This window comes from Notolabrus celidotus, chromosome 18, assembly GCF_009762535.1.
Source record: "Notolabrus celidotus isolate fNotCel1 chromosome 18, fNotCel1.pri, whole genome shotgun sequence".
Classification (NCBI taxonomy): domain Eukaryota; kingdom Metazoa; phylum Chordata; class Actinopteri; order Labriformes; family Labridae; genus Notolabrus; species Notolabrus celidotus.
In genome coordinates, this window is record NC_048289.1 from 27,679,549 (window position 1) to 27,696,011 (window position 16,463).

Below are 16,463 nucleotides of genomic sequence, written 5' to 3' on the forward strand. Positions count from 1 at the left end.
CACTGGCAAGTGAGCAAATTGTATCTGTAAGCCAGGAGGCTGAAGGCCCACCTCAACTCTGCCTCTTTGCCTCTTGCTAGTTCGACCAAAAGTTAGGTTGAGTCTACATTTCCAATATGGCGACCACCATTTTTTGGCTCCTAAACTCTTCTTCAGTATCGATGTGTGACGTCACACAGACGACCTCCAGGTTTCATACAAGCGGCAACCTCCGGTCTAAAAATATGAGTCCAATGTGGAAGTGTAAAAAGCTGCAGTTCATTTATAATCTGCTTTAGGCTGGCTCTGGAAGTACTGGAAGTCACATACACATGAATGGGAAAGAGACGATCTTTACAGCGAAGATATTGAGATTACCAGTCTTCCAATGAGAGGCACAGCTGACTGTGGGAACGCTGTAGCTGTTGGCTAGGAGGCTCAAACTCCGCCTCTTTACGTCACACTGGCTCGACAGAAGCAATATGGCTGCCTCAAAACAGCGCTTCAGAAACAGATGGGTGACATCACGGATACTAGTCTGTATTTATACAGTCTATGATTTCAATGCGAAAGTGCTAAAAACTGCAGTTCCTCCACTGTCCACTGGAGGCTAGCAACAATGCCCAGGATTCCCCATTATTACCCATGTTAAAATTTCCATCTATAGCGCAGGAATACACGTTAGCACTGCGGATTTTCATAAAAAGGATTCATAAGTGGCGTGGCTGATTTGACTGGCAGGTGAGCACATTGTAGCTGTTAGCCATGAGGCTCAAGGCCCGCCTCTTTGCCTCTTGCTAGGTCGACCAAAAGTTAGGTTGAGTCTGCATTTCCAATATGGCTAACACAATTTTTTGGCTCCTAAATGATGCTTCAGAAACTAAAGTGCAATGTCACAGAGACGACCTCCAGGTTTCATACAATCTTTGAACCCAACATAAAGGTCACGTGGGAGTATGTTGGTAATTTCAAACATTTAGGAAGCCTGATTGAGCTTTAAAGAGCATTTCAGTGTTTTGTTCTGTCCCACATTTCTTATGATGTAAGCCACTCACATTGCTCTTTATTTGCATTCATGCAACTGCAATTTGTTTCAGTAAAACAGCTTCAAAAAAGCACTTCTTCCCAAGGACGAATCTGCAGACAGACAAAGTGAGCAAGCAGTGGTTGAATACACTGAAAAATTCAGCTGCTACAGAACCAGATATCTGCCTCAGAAAATGAAACTGGAGCTCAAAGTACTGAGGATGAGAAAGCATAAATGTGTTAGTTTATAAACACATTTACATTCAGTTATAGATGTCTGCAGACCCTCCTCTCTCTATACAGGGTTGAATCAACAAATTAGGCTGTCACAGCCCCTGCCCCTCCCCCCACACGAGCAAACACAATCATTTTATACTCTGACTCCAGTCTGCTGACACTGTAATTGCATCAATTAGCGGTGAGGTGGTTCAGAGGTGAGGGAGGCTTTAGTCCTGTTGTGTGAACATGTGGGATTGAGCCACCTGAGGCCATCACCAGCAGATGTTCTGCTTCACTGCGCGGCTGATGTGCTGACTGCAAAACAGAGAAAAGGCATGAAGAAATCTAGTTTGGGGCTGAATTCAGTTTATTTCACTGCACAGCACCACATTGGGAAGTAATAACTCCTCGTGATGACAGCTTGAAGTCATGTTTGCTTGTTTTATATCTCAAAGGAGCTTGAGTTGCATTGCCTTTTGAAGGATTCATATTCCTATACGTGTGTTTCCAGCTTCAGGTTCCCTCATAGAACAAAATCTCTTTTGATGTTTCATTATTTGATTTGCCAATTTCATGTTTCTTAAGAACATTGCATCACATAAACATGCCTCTGTGTTTGAACATAGGTTTGTTTTGCAGAAACGTTTCATGACCAGCAGAAAGCATTCAAACTATTCTGCAGGTTTCCTGAATGACCGGTTTTTAATCCACTTACTTCTCAAAATCTCTTAAGTTGTAGCTCAAAGAGGATCTGATGCAACAAGCAAACATAGTCTAACCTACAGGTCACACATTGTTGACCTGAATACCATTCAGTTTGTGTGTGTGTGTGTGTGTTTGTGTTTGTGCGTGTGCTCCTGCTGTGTTCTTGTCTCAGTTGACATGATGGGATAATGACTCGTTACCCACACAGAAGGCTTCCTGCTGAGCGCTCTTAAAAGCTGAGAGGCAGTCACAGATATAAATGCATGCACATATGATCAGAAAGGAGACCCGTGTACACACACACACACACGCACGCAAACACACTCGCACGTCTTGACTTCTATGACCTCGGCGTCCCAGTTTATACCACGGTGAGCTCATTAAAAACTTTCAAGGTTGTCTTTTGCAGAATCATCTTGACACAGCAGCTGGTCTCTGAATACATTAGCATCATGATGTGGTGTTTTTTCAGCAGCTGAGACACACCGTGGGCATGCGGAGGCATCCATCAGCCGACCAAATGTATTCAGCGAAAGGTGTAAAAGACAGTGTTTTTCATCTGAGGACAGGTGCTGACAGTATGATGCACACTTGATTGACTGAGTGATTTGGAGGCGTGATTCATCCAGAGGGGGTAAAAACCTGAGGGAGCCACATGTGATGCTTTTTTCACTCTTCCCCCTCTTATTTTTTTTTTTTGCACGTTCCTGTCACATACTGTACGGTCTCTTTGTTCCCTCGCATGTCTCTGTCGTGTCTCTTTCTATTTTCAGCGTAATCGTGGCTGACAAGAAACACACGAAACAGGGACGCCTTGAGGTTTGTGTGTCAGGGATTAGACAGGCGAATCACACACAACCAGGTGGAGCTCAGGATTCATGTGACATAAAGCCAATACAGGATAACCACTGGGCTTCAAAAACACACGTTTCAAGTGTTCTACTTCCTTTAAATGTCACAGACAGGACTGTAATGGTACAAACATGCTCACAGCTCTTTTGGCCTAAAGCTGCCAGGCTGGCGTAATCTGCTGCAACCATGTCAGAGCTCTGAGGCCTGACTGATCGTACTCAGACAACATGATGGATATGTATTTCTACGTAACTTTCCCAGATGATTACTCCAGGTTATTAATTCCTATTTAATCCCTCAGCATATTTTTTTGTATTTCTTTATGTTTAAGGGGAGAGGGAGACCAGAATAAACTAATCCTCCTAGAACAGGTCCCTGAGGTGGCAACTTGTCAGTCATAGGAAGTCAGCCCTAAACACAGGCTCTATTTCTCCTGCTACTTCAATTAAGCAGAACCAAAGTTTACAGAATGAACATCATGCTGCATTGAAAAAGATTTCATACTGGCAAATGTTACCAGGATATGTGTCAATCCAGAGAATTACATAGGCAGTACATGATCCATCTTCACATACAGAGAAGAACAAAAGGTGTCGCAAGTTGACAAGAGAGTAAAAATGGCGTCACCGTTGTGGATGTTTTCACTTTTTCAGAGGCGAAAAACACGGTTGAAACTCTAACAATATGTACTTTAAGTATTCTGAGAGGAGGAAAAACATCCTCAAGGTTTAACTCAACAAATCTTGTCTGAAAGGTCGTCATCGCAACTATGGTGTATTGACGAAATATGGAGTAGCAGTAACTGCAGCTAGCATTAGTGCTACAGCACAGCAATCTGCTGATTTTACAGGTATTTAAGAACTGTGGAAAGTTGACCAGAAACAACCCAAAACTGGAGGAGTCGATGAAAAAAATCACTGAATTTATAACACTTGATGACCCACTTTTTACAAAGGTAGAGGACCAAGGATTTCACCATTTATAATTAAGATGTAATCATACGAAACATACAATAATGTACAGGCTATCTCATCAGTGTCATCATTGTCATCAGCTCCAAGTAATCCATACCAAGCATCCCAGCTATGACTGAAAATCAACCTTAAAGCTCGGTTTGGTAGCCACGGAAAACTAGCATGAATTTGAATGTAGCATTTCCTCAGAACTCTGTCTTTGCACTGTCAACTCATGTCTCATAATTTGACTCTGTAGATAGCGGCTTTTTTTTCGCTCTTTTTTTCGCTCACATTATTTATTGATCGCCATCAGGACATAAAAATCATTTTAACCAGTATAACAAAAAGTGTATCTAAATCTGACCACCAACCCCAGCTTTAAAAAGGGTAAATTTTTTTGCAACTTTTTGCAACCAGTGAATTCGCCCCCTGCTGGTCATTAGAAATAATGCAGGAATAGTAAGTTTTGCCTAGGCTGAACTTCTGAAACCAGAACACTACTTCCACTTTTATTTCTTTTAAAGTTATGTTTTTGGGAATCTTTGCCTTTTGTTTGATAGGACAACTGGAGAGACACAGGAAGTGTGGGGAGTAGAGAGTGGGGGAAGACCATAGACTGTATAAAATATGGACGTAGTAGTCACCCATCTGTTTCTGAATCGCTGTTTTGAGGCCAATCGTCGGCAGGAGCCATATTGCTGCAGTAGAGCGATTGTGAGGTAAAGAGGCGGGCTTTGAGCCTCCTAGCCAACAGCTAGTGTTCCCGCCTGTCAATCAAGTCAGCTGTGCCTCTCATTGGAAGATTTGTAATCTTAATATCTTAGAAATTGCCACGTTAGAAAAATTTTCACCCCCTTACAGTGTATGCCGATCGAGAAATGAGCTATACAGACTACACTCGTCTTTTGTACCAGGTTGTAAACATGTTTATTTCCGGTACTTCTGGAGCCAGCCTCAAGTGCATCCTTGATGAAATGCAGTTCTTAAGCACTTCCACATCGGACTCATTTTTAGACCGGAGGTTGCCGCTTGGGGAAGACATGCAGCGAATGGTAGAGGTCGGGAGTCAAACCTGCGACTGCTATGACAAGGACTATAGCCTCTGCGCTTGGGGCGTGTGCTTAGAACACTAGGCTGGCGGCACCCCTACTTCCATTTTTTTTTAAGAAGCTACTTCCACAATATGTGAAGACAAGATAAAAAAAAAAACACCTTGTGAATGATAGAATGGTGCAAGACTAAGACGAGGATATCACCAAAGAGATAAAGATCCAACCTCTGAGAGCCATGAATGTGTGTTAGCATATTTCAAAAGTTCGACTGATGAACCTGCTCAAGTTTGGGTTGAATGAAGAACACAAAACTTTTATTTCAACCAGTCAGCTGTAAAAACCAAAGTGTTACCCTCTACTCTCAAAAACATGGAACAAGGACTTTGACGAGTGCAGCATCTGAAACGAGTGAGAAAAACATCCAGATAAATAACGGAGCACTATCACTCTGCGGCTGCTTCTTTTACAGCCCCCAAGATGAAAAGCAATAGGGTACTTGGCCGTAATCCAAGCTTCTTAACGCTGCCAACCGTGGCCTAGACATAATTTTCTTTCACCATGGTAACCCGAAGTCAGCAGTCACTAAAGGGTGACCTGTGAGGGCAGCGGTGGGGGTCAAATTGCTTTTGGTGGCTGGGTGTCCAATCCAGCTGAGGTTACTGAGCGGGCAGCGAGATTACAAGTCGAAGCTCGGATCAATAACCGAGATCATCACCTCTCACTATCTCTCTCTGTCTTCTTTCACTTGTTTTTCATCTCCCTCCAGCTGTCTGTGTTTAATCCTTTCCTGTTGGAAAGTTGTTGATATGCTCGGTTTTGTTTGCTTTTCAACTCTCCACGTGTTTGTCGGTGTCGTTGTCCATGAAAATATCACATTTCACACCAACAAGCCTTTCTAGGAAATGGACCTTGTTGACATTGCCGTCGGATGGAGGGGGTTGGTTCTAGCAGAGGAGGATACGCTGCAGAAAAAAGGTCTTTAGGCGGTTCAAAAGGGACAATGTTTGTGGGAGGGCCGGATTAGTTGCTTTGGCTTTTATTCTCCCAAAGGTCGTAAAGCTGCCACTCGGCCTTCATTTAGAGCAGAGCCTGTGGGATTGAATGGATGGGAAGGGATTGCGAGGAAAACTGAAGCTTGACTTCAACATATATATAGTGTCGTCTTTCAAGCTTGGGGTGTCAAGTGAAGAAAGAATAAACACTCAAGGCCGTGATTCTTGGTTGTAAAAAAAAAAGACACAGGGGGAGGGGCTTTTCATCTGATTCACACGGCAGTCATTTTCTTTTGAAACTGAAAAGCCTTTTAATGTCATCTGAGTCATAAGATGTGTGGTATCTGACAAATAACTTATCAGCAACTGCAAAGGCACAGAGCAGGGAAAATCTGGAGGGAAATGTGGGCCTGTTCAAATTACAACAACGTGTTTTGTGACCCATTATTTACAACAGCTATCGTTAGCATTCAGGGACTAGCTAGATAGTAATTTCAGAGCCCAATAGCTTTTGTCTGATTGTATAAGCCTCTGGAAACAATGGCTAACATGTCAAGGATTCTGTTGCAGCCAGTAGTTAGCTATAAACGACATCCACCTAAGACTTCCTCATTAGTGCGCTACGTTGTTTACACTCCAGTTAGCAACTTGAAAAGGAAACCTGTGTTCAGATCCAAAGAGAAGCAGAATTCGACCCTTTAGATTGCAGAACATATAAGATTGCTGTCATATAATTGATTAATACATTCCCTAAAGTAGCACCAGTTTATCTGTTTCTGGTAAGTCTCAGTTTCACTGTAAATATTATATTGCACTCTTGCTTGTGGTGTAGTTGTAGTTATTCACATGTGGTGTTCAGTCTTTTTATTTGTCTGTTTGTTGTTCTTATTTTTACATTTCATATTTATCTATTTATTTATTTACTCATTTATTTTTTAAATATTAACCTACTTTTTGGTACTTTCATTATTGTCATTTTCCTTTTTTCTCTTCTCTCGTTATTTATTTTCTATTTTAAATTAGTGTTTTTTCATTAACCGATTTATTCACCTGTCACCACCAGGTTTTGAAAAACGCCACTTGCCTTAATTGTTAAAATGAATCCTCTGTATATAATGTGGCAAAAATTCTGATAAACAGATCTTTGAAAAAAAAAATCACAGGCTTACTTCAGTCATTTGAACCCTGAAAATTAAACAGACTTTCTTGTAATCTTCTTGCATTTAACGGGTCTTAAAGCTGCAGTAAGGAACTTTCAGTTTGGGCTGATTTTGGCGCCCTCTGTGGACAAAGACATACATCTTGTCACTTTTCTGACTGATCCTGACCTGTACATATCAAGGACATTTTTTTCTGACACCTCCTGCTTGTTTTAAGCATTCAAATTAATCACAAACTGTGAATATATGCTGTGGAAATAGTATAAATTGCTATTTCTTTAGTGCGCTGTCAACCCTATAGTCTGACATCTACCCCCTTGCATTAAAAATCACAATATAGAAATATTCAGTCTTGTTGCTGATGGTCTCATTTGCTTTTGTAGCTCATGAAGAGGCATAAGTATTAATTTTCATTCTGTAGTTTGGAGGTTGGATAGATAATTTTGGATGCATTTCAGGGAGTTGGGAACTCGAAAATCAAGGAGATTCATGACTCAAGTTTAAATTTTGGATCTTCACTAGATTGTTAGCAGCAGTTGCATGCACATATCTGTTCATAGAGGTGTATAAAGTGTTATCATGTTACTGCTGACAGAAGATAGAATGTCATTAATGCAGACTGCGATCTGCCTGCTTTTGCTCTCCATACTGACTGTTTTTCCTGCATACGCCAAAGCCTGCTGATACCTCATTGGTCAATGCTACCCAGAGTATAAATCTACAACAAACAGAAGGTTCCAATACTAAAACCCAGCCCCCTGACACAGATTCTTCATCTTTATGAGAAAAGAACAAACTACAGTTAAACGTTTAATGTGATTGGCATGAATTAATTAATTCATACAAAGTTTATTGGTTACGTAGAAAATAGTCCAATCTACTAAATAAGTCTTCATCACAAATAAAAACCGCTTTCACACCAGGTTTGATGATGTTTTTTTCTTTGTTTCAATTTGACAGCCATTAATCCAGTGTGAATACTGTCCGCCCACACCACCCGGGGTTTTCCCCTGATCCCACACTGGGATTACCCACAAACCCATCTGGCACATGGCAGCCAGCAGGGTGTGCATGATCCGTGCCCAGTTGCCAAAATAAACACGGGCCCTTTTTAATCCTGACTATTAACTGCTGTTAAAAAGCAGACAGGCCTCTGAGCTGCAACCCAGATATCTGTGGAGCCGACACGCTGTGAGGTGCTATATCAAGATCGGGCTGTTTATTTGTGTCACCCTAGAGCGGCCGGATCAGGGAATGTGCTGACTTGGGAATTATGTGGCTTGATTTAATGTGACAGAAGGATTTAATGCGATGGAGTGAGACATAAATGATTGCCACTGTTAAAGGCGGACTCGGAGATTTTATCTGTGAGTCATTAAAGCAGCAGACAGTGAGCAGTCAGTGCTGACAAAACGGCAGAAAAAAGACTTCTAATAACTTTATTTAAAGAGGCTTTTTGTGACAACAGTACCCTAAATGAGGATGTGACAGGGGTCCTTTGCACTTAGGTACTGTTAGAGGATTACGTATAACCTCAATCTGCAACCCCTGTTCACAATTCCCACAATGCAATGCTTCACTTTTGTTAAATGGTGCTTTACTGTGTCCGTCTGAGAAATTTACTACGTTCAGAGGAGAGTGGATAAACAGTTTTTTTAATATCAATCAATCAATCTTTATTTGTATAGCGCCAAATCCCAACAAACATTATCTCAAGATGCTTTTACAAACAGAGCAGGTCTGGACCGTACTCTATGTTCTATTATTACCAAAGACCCAACATCAAGACAGGACATGATCCAGTCCCTTCTTACTGACAGGACTATAGCATAATTGAAGCGTTGCATTTCTTCAGACATGTCAATTTTAAAAGAAAGACAAGTTGATGTTTTATTTTCAACAAACATTATTTGATTATTTTCCACCAAGTTGCAACCTCTGGTGTTGAAAATGAAGCCAAAGCAAAAACTGCAGTTCCTCAAGTGTCCACTTGAGGCTGGCTCCTAAAGCCGGGGAATCCTCATTAGGTCTCATGTCGAAATGTTAATTTTTACAGCACATTAAACATGTTTAGAGATGATTTTTTAATCAATCAATCTTTATTTGTATAGCGCCAAATCACAACAAATGTTATCTGAAGACTCTTTCCAAACTGAGCAGGTCTAGACCGTACTCTATGTTCTATTATTAACAAAGACCCAACATCAAGACAGGACAAGATCCAGTCCCATCTTACAGACAGGACTCATTCTGATCTCATATTAATCCACCATGAGCAGAGCACTTTGCAGCATTTAGCAAGTTACAGTGGCAAGGAAAAATTTCCTTTAACAGGCTGAAACCTCCAGCAGGACCAGACTCATGTTAGACACACATCTGCTGAGACCGTGTTGGAGAGAGGGATAGAGGGAGATGAAGAGGGAGAGATGATAGTGTTGAGACGGATAGTTGTAGTTGTAGCAGCTGGAGTCTGGCACGTCCACAACAGCAACAAGGACAAACTTCCTTTAACAGGCAGAAAACTCCAGCAGGACCAGATTTATGTTAGTCAGACATCTGTTTTTACCGAGTTGGGGTTGGTATTATTCCCACATGTTGCACTACTCTTGCTTGCATTTGCTGTACAATCTTTGAAAGCAAAACTCATGATTCATTGCGCCTCTATAGACATCCTGTCAGGCATTGCTGCTGAACAAGATGGCACATGAACGCCAATGCAGGCCTTCACACGTGCGCTAAGCTGATCCCTATCAGGACCGTGTACAAAGAAAAGAAATGAAAGCTATGAAACAGTCTTTATCAATAAATAAGTCAGTTTGTCAATACATTTAACGACGGCTGTTCCTGAAGAGAACACAACTCTATCGTCTGCAAACACACACGCTCTGTCTTTGACGTCTCACTGTCTCTCCCCCCCCTCATGTCTTTTGTTGACTCTTCCTCCTGCCTTGCAGACAGATAGGGATCACAGCTCCATACAGTGCGGGACCCCTCAGCTGTGGCTCTCTGCAGGGCGCAGCAGCAGCAGCAGCAGCAGCAGCAGCTGTAACGGCCTGTGTTGAGGTTTTTTTGTTCGGCCTTGTAGAGATAGGAGGAACACGTGGGAGCGAGCCTACACGTGAGCTGTGGAGCTCATGGCAAAACAAATCATCCTAGACTGACCGGTCGCTCTGGAGTGGTTTATTTCTCTCTGCTTGTGATGCAGCATGATGAGCACAAAAGAGTGGTTGGATGTGCATATCTATATTTTCCCTGAGAGGTTTAATGCAAAACACTTCAGAACTAATTGATCAGAACAATTTTTCACGCAATTCCTGTCCTTAGAAATCAGAAAAGTCTATTCCAGTGTTAGAAAATCACCAGATCTGTAATTAAAAATGCATAAATAACAACAAATGAGGGAATGTTTTAATAAACTATGATTGGATTCCTCACTTTCTTCTTGTTTTTGGTACAATTATGTCTCTCAGCTAAAAAAAAATCTCAGCTATAAAAGCTTGAAGCTCTCATAATGTGTGCACAATAGGCTGAAACTGTATTATCCAAAAGAACCAGGGAATCTGGTCCAAGGTTGTGAAGGGGAACCCATGCGCATCAGATCTGGTATTCAGGGCTTGCTCCCCTAAATGAGGCACCCATAGTGGCCTTTTTGTTCAACCCAGCTATGCTGAGGTTGTTTGCGAGCCACCACAGCATTCCTTTTGTTGTTTTCTTATTTTATGCCATCAAAGATTTCACTGTGTGAGGGTCTGAGGTTGGCCAGACTGACGAGGCAGAGCTCCAAACCTGGGGTACCTCAACACGGGCATCATGCTACAATTAACACAGTGCTCTGGAGGTTTCTGTGGCAGGTCAGCAGTGAAATCTCAGTCCTTCGGTGGCCTTGAATGCACCGCACCTCCCAACACTCAGTGCGTACGTGACAATCCAACAAGAAAATGGAGCCAGTCACTCGAACTGATGTTAACCTGGATTCAAATTTGTGTCTAATGCGCACAGAGCAGCTGGCCGTAAAATGATTCGACACAGTTCCCATTTGCACATGTTTTGGCTTGATCTGTGCTTCGTCAGCTCATTTCGGAGGCTGGTGCCCTAGTTTGTACTGTATATTTATGGTGCAACTAAAGGAGGCTGTTGCATGGTTCACTGGTCCTATACTGCTTATTGAGCTGTCTGAGTTTTCTTCCATTCAAATGTATTCTGTATTATTCTATCATCTAAATGAGACCAAAAACTATGAAGAGCAAACACATGAATCTCTCTGCCGTACTGGAATTTACAGGTCTCCATTATAAGTATGCAACAGGATAAAGCCCAGAGGAAAATTTTACTGCTCAAGGCTTTCTCTTCTAAGTCTCCGGAGACAAAATTGAGATTCTCACTTCAGCCTCATTCAAGTTTCAAATTGTTCTCATAAGTTTCTCATTAGTTTCTCCTAAAATTCACTAGGAGAAATAGTTGAGACCATGACATGAGTCTTATTTGAGACTTAAATGAGAGATCTCATTAATGGCTAATTTTCTTCTCTTTTTTTAAATATATTTTTTGCCTTTATTTGACAGGACAGCTGAAGAGAGACAGGAAATGTGGGGAGTAGAGAGCGGAGGAAGACATGCAGTAAATGGTCGACCGGCCAGGAATTGAACCGGCCACCCCTGAGACAAGGACTGTAGCTTCTGTATGTGGGGCGCTAATACCACTAGGCCACCAGTGCCCAAAAGAATCTACCCCTTTCACTGTAATAATCTGGCTAAATCTGGTCAGCCCTTTTGCGGCCCATATTTTAAATAAATGGTCATACCTGGGATGAAATCTCTATCTTTTGCAATTTCTCTCAAATCCACTAAATCTTTGTGAAGTTGTTTTGTTCCAAACAGACTTGTAAAGGAATGACCATATTGTGAAGTCAAAGAAGAGATCATTTGACATCTAAATAGCTGATCTTAAAAGGGGTTCAAATGTTTTAATGAGAATTGTAAGTTTGTTGACAATTACATTGAAACTTAATTTTGCAGGGCACTATAGGCGTCATGAAAAGATGAGCTCAGGCTCTTTCTCTTTCTTCCATCTGAGCTCAACCTGAGACACAAAAACTGAGTCTGACAAAAACAAATGGATGAGGTTAGATTCAGACAATTGAGAGAGCTCCCTGATTTCTCCACCTGAGCTCAAAATGAGTCACAACACTTGAGAAATACCTGAGAATCATTTCAGATTTAGACCAGATCTCCTTTTGAACAGAGAGGGAGACTAAGCTGAGACTTTTTGCAACTTTTTTCTGGAGGCAAGAATGAGAAACAGGAGACATAAGCTATAGTCTCATTTTGCTTTCAAACAGATCTCATTGTTGTCTAGGAGACAGAAATGAAACACTTTTGAGATCTCCTCTCTAAATTTATTTTCCTATGGGAGCTTCCTCTTAATATTTATAGTCACGCTGTCATAACAAGAGTTGGATGAGGATTTATATAATTCTCATATCTATAACTTATATACATAAAGCTGCAGCCAGAAAAAATAGCCTAGCTTAGCACAAAGCCAGGAAACTGAGAAAAACAGTCATGCACAAAACATGGATGTTATACAAAAATTGAATTTTGCACGCCATAATAACTTCATATTGGTGTTGGGTACTCAAGTATGGGGGGGCCGTTTGTAAAGTTGTGTACACTGAAAATTACAGCAATTTCTCCTCATTTAGCCCCAAAATGTAAAAAAAAAAAAAAAACATAGTGTGAATTTTTAAACATTTAGAGGATTATTTGTGATCCTTTTCACTGTATTTTTTTCGTGATACATATATTTGAGTCAAATCAATGTTAAATCTAAATGCTAGATATATATCTTCTACAATTCTACAATTCTAAAATTTCATTTAGCAGACGCTTTTGTCCAAAGCGATGTACAACACAAGCAAGAATTTAGACTGGAGGGAAAACCTTAGTAAGTGCGACAAAATGCTTCAAGTTGATTGGCCACAGGTTCTGCCATCTAGTGCCAGAAGAAGTGCCAGTTTTTTTTTGTGTTTTTTATAAAAGATAATGTAGCCACAGCTAATCACAACAAATAATTCAAGCCAACAGTATGGTTCAACATGCAACTGCATTCAATATTCAGTGCTAAGTATTCAATAAGAGCTGGGTTTTAGACCTTCTGATTCATTCTACCCCTGAGGACAAAGAGGAGAAGGGTCAGATTAAGTGCCTAAGTGTTCCCTGAACAGTTGAGTCTTCAGACATCTCTTAAAAGTATATAAATGTTAACTGTTATAACGAAATGTTAAATCAAAATGTTAAATCGAGGGGCGCTGGTGGCCTAGCGGTCTAAGCACCCCACATACAGAGGCTGTTGCCCTTGTCGCAGAGGTCACAGAGGTCACAGAGGTCACAGGTTCGATTTCAGCCTCGACCATTTCCTGCATGTCCTCCCCCCCTCTCCACTCCCCACATTTCCTGTCTCTCTTCAGCTGTCCAATCTATAAAGGCAAAAATAAAAAAAATGTTAAATGTTAAATGTTTCTCTGTGATCCTTAATATTTAGCTGAAATGCAAATTCACACTGCCGCCTAGCGTGAGTACCAAAATGTAACCTTCATAAAGCAACATTTAAAACTTATATTATTTGGATTTAACAGTGATTTTAAATTAAATATAGCCTATGTGTCACGACAGAATTAAATGTGAAAATGATCACAAATATTCCTCTAAATGTGATAAAAAAGTGACTTTTAAAAATTCATTCTACATTTCTAAGACATTTAAGAGCTTATTGTGGAGGATTGTTGCTGTTAGTTTCAGTGTGCACAACTTTACAAACCTAAACTAAAGAGCAAAATCCTCAACAAAGACCAGTAGTCCTGTTTGTGGGCTATAGTCATACCTTGGTTCATGCATCACCTTTCCTTCAAATCTCAAGGAAATTGAGCGGGTAATTTTCATGTAATTTTCATCCTACGCCACCTGAAACCTGACCTCATGGCTGAGGTAATAGCAAGAGAGAAACCTCAGCCAGCTCTCTACCTCATCTAACCTTCCTGTACATCAACCTTCAAGGGCTCTGTAGCTCTTTGTTGAACCACATGTCTGCCAAGCCCCCTGTGAGCGTAGGTGACATACACAAAGTCCTACAGCGTTGCTTTAATCCCGTTAGACGGACCCGAAGCTGGGAGCGTTGCCAGGAAATCTCCAGAGGAATGAGACCAGCAGGTCATAAATAGCCTTAAGTCCTGTCTAGACTGAAGAGCTAATGGATGCTAACAGCCCGTACATGTACAGACGCATAATCTGACGAGTGTGTGAAGATAATAACATCTGATGAAGGTCTCTGGACTGAAACTTTAATAACTCTCCATCAATTTCCCACGATCCAGAGTGTAGGAGACATTGTGTGAGAGGATTTCATTTTTGTAGTTTTTCATGGGTTTCAGTTACACAAACTACGAAGTTAGCATTTAAGAGTTAGCTCTCTTCATTAGAGATTAAAAAAACTTAATTTTAATTCAACTCTGTGCAAAATAGTTTTTTTTCACTTTTTTACTTCAATTTATTTGACTATTGTTTTCTTTAGTTTGTAGTCTTTCCCGTTAGCTTGATTCAAGTTTTCTTGCTAACGCCACACTAGCTAATGTTAGCTAGCAGAACTTCAAAGCTTACAGCTAAATATGGACATTTTCTGATGTTATTGGTACAGAAAACTCTCTACATAAGCTCCTAGCATGAAAGAAAGTGAAGATTAGTGTATATTTTCAATGAAGTTTCTATAATTTAGGTTAGCTACAAACAGTATGCTATGCTAGTCTCTTTGCGTCAGACAGGAACAAAGCCAGAATCCAGGTCACACCTTTATTTAGGAAAATAACAGTGACTGTTAATGTTAGATCTGAAGATGAAGAGTGTGTAATGATTGATATACTTTAATACAATACGCTTTGGATAAAAGCGTCTGCTAAATGCCCTTCTCGCCCGCTACGCTCAGCCTCTGAAAAGCGCCTAGTGCTTCCAGCACACAAGGCCTCAAAATCACTAGCTCGACTCTTCTCTTCTGTTGCCCCTAAATGGTGGAATGAATTGGCCAAGTCCATTCGATCTGCAGAGTCCCTCTCTACTTTCAAAAGACAGCTAAAGACCCAGCTCTTTAGGAAGCACTATGCACTTAGCTAGACTGTTCTCCACTGTTGTCCCCAGTGGCAGATCATGTCTTCCAGCTACAGTTGACTCACACTGTCCTGCTCTACTCTGGGAATCTGTGTTCAGCTCTTGAGTGACCCAGCACTTGGTACTTTGGTCATTATTGTGGTGATGTTAATTGTTGATGATGATAATGGAAGGTCTTAAATTGGTTGGTTGCTTCATTGTAGATGTTCCTTATTTTGAAGAAAAGAAAAAAAAAAAAAAAAAAATTCCTTACTTACTTTTGTGCATTGCCTTTAAACTGCTTGGCAGTACCTGCACCCAAATGGACTTGAAGCACTTTGTTACTCTTACTGATCTTGTTTCCTCTTGTCTAGATCTTTGCTTGTGTTGTTCTTGTTCTCGTATGTACGTCGCTTTGGATAAAAGCGTCTGCTAAATGACATTGTAACATTGTAACATTGTAAATGACATTGTAACATTGTAACATTTTAACAATATATTGTTCTGTTGCCAATAAATTAAATGCTCCTGGAGTAATTTGTCCCCCAACATTACATTTAGCATTTGATTTGCTTTATTTTTCCAGGCGTCTGCTCATGAAATCCAAGGACTTAATGCATTCTAAATGAGTTTTGGGACATATTTGGAAGTTTTCAGTTCTGATTTACCTTTTCTAACCCTAGAACACTATCGCCTGGTGATTTTCACCCAAGCAAACACATTTACATGATTTTCATTATGTTGCGTTTGTCTGAGTGTCATGGGTCCTCCCTGGGTAGCTTCAACATCGTCTTTGACGTCTTTGAAGGAGTGGGTGTTTCCCTACTCCAAAACCCGCTTTTTCCTACAGGCACGTGTTCTTGTTTGTTTCTCTCTCCTGCAGCTGTTTGAGTGTCAAGGAGACTGTGCCTTCACCAGGGAAGTCTCAAATGACCCAGGAGTGGATGGACTGAACACCAAGTTTCCAGTTTCATCATTTTTTGTTTTAGAAATTTTTGGACCCGAATTCCAAAATTTCAGTAATTTTGGAGCATTTTTATTGGGTCCCCCCATGACACATTTTTTCATTTTGTTAACCATGGCACAGTTTAAAATAAAATCACACTAATCTAATGTTTCATGTGTTGTCATATTTTGATATATTTTGATGACAAATACTTTCTATTGTGTATATTATATCAGGTAAAAAACACCCGGCGTTAGTGATAGTGTTACTAATTTCAGCGATAGTGTTCTAGGGTTAATAACATTTAAATGACACCATAGCAGTGGTAATAACACTATGTAGCACTCTTGAGGCCTGTATAACTAACAATGTGCAAAGCAGGCTACAAATTGCATTGTGTAATGATGTGCAGACCTATAATTGAGCCCAACAATCATTACATAG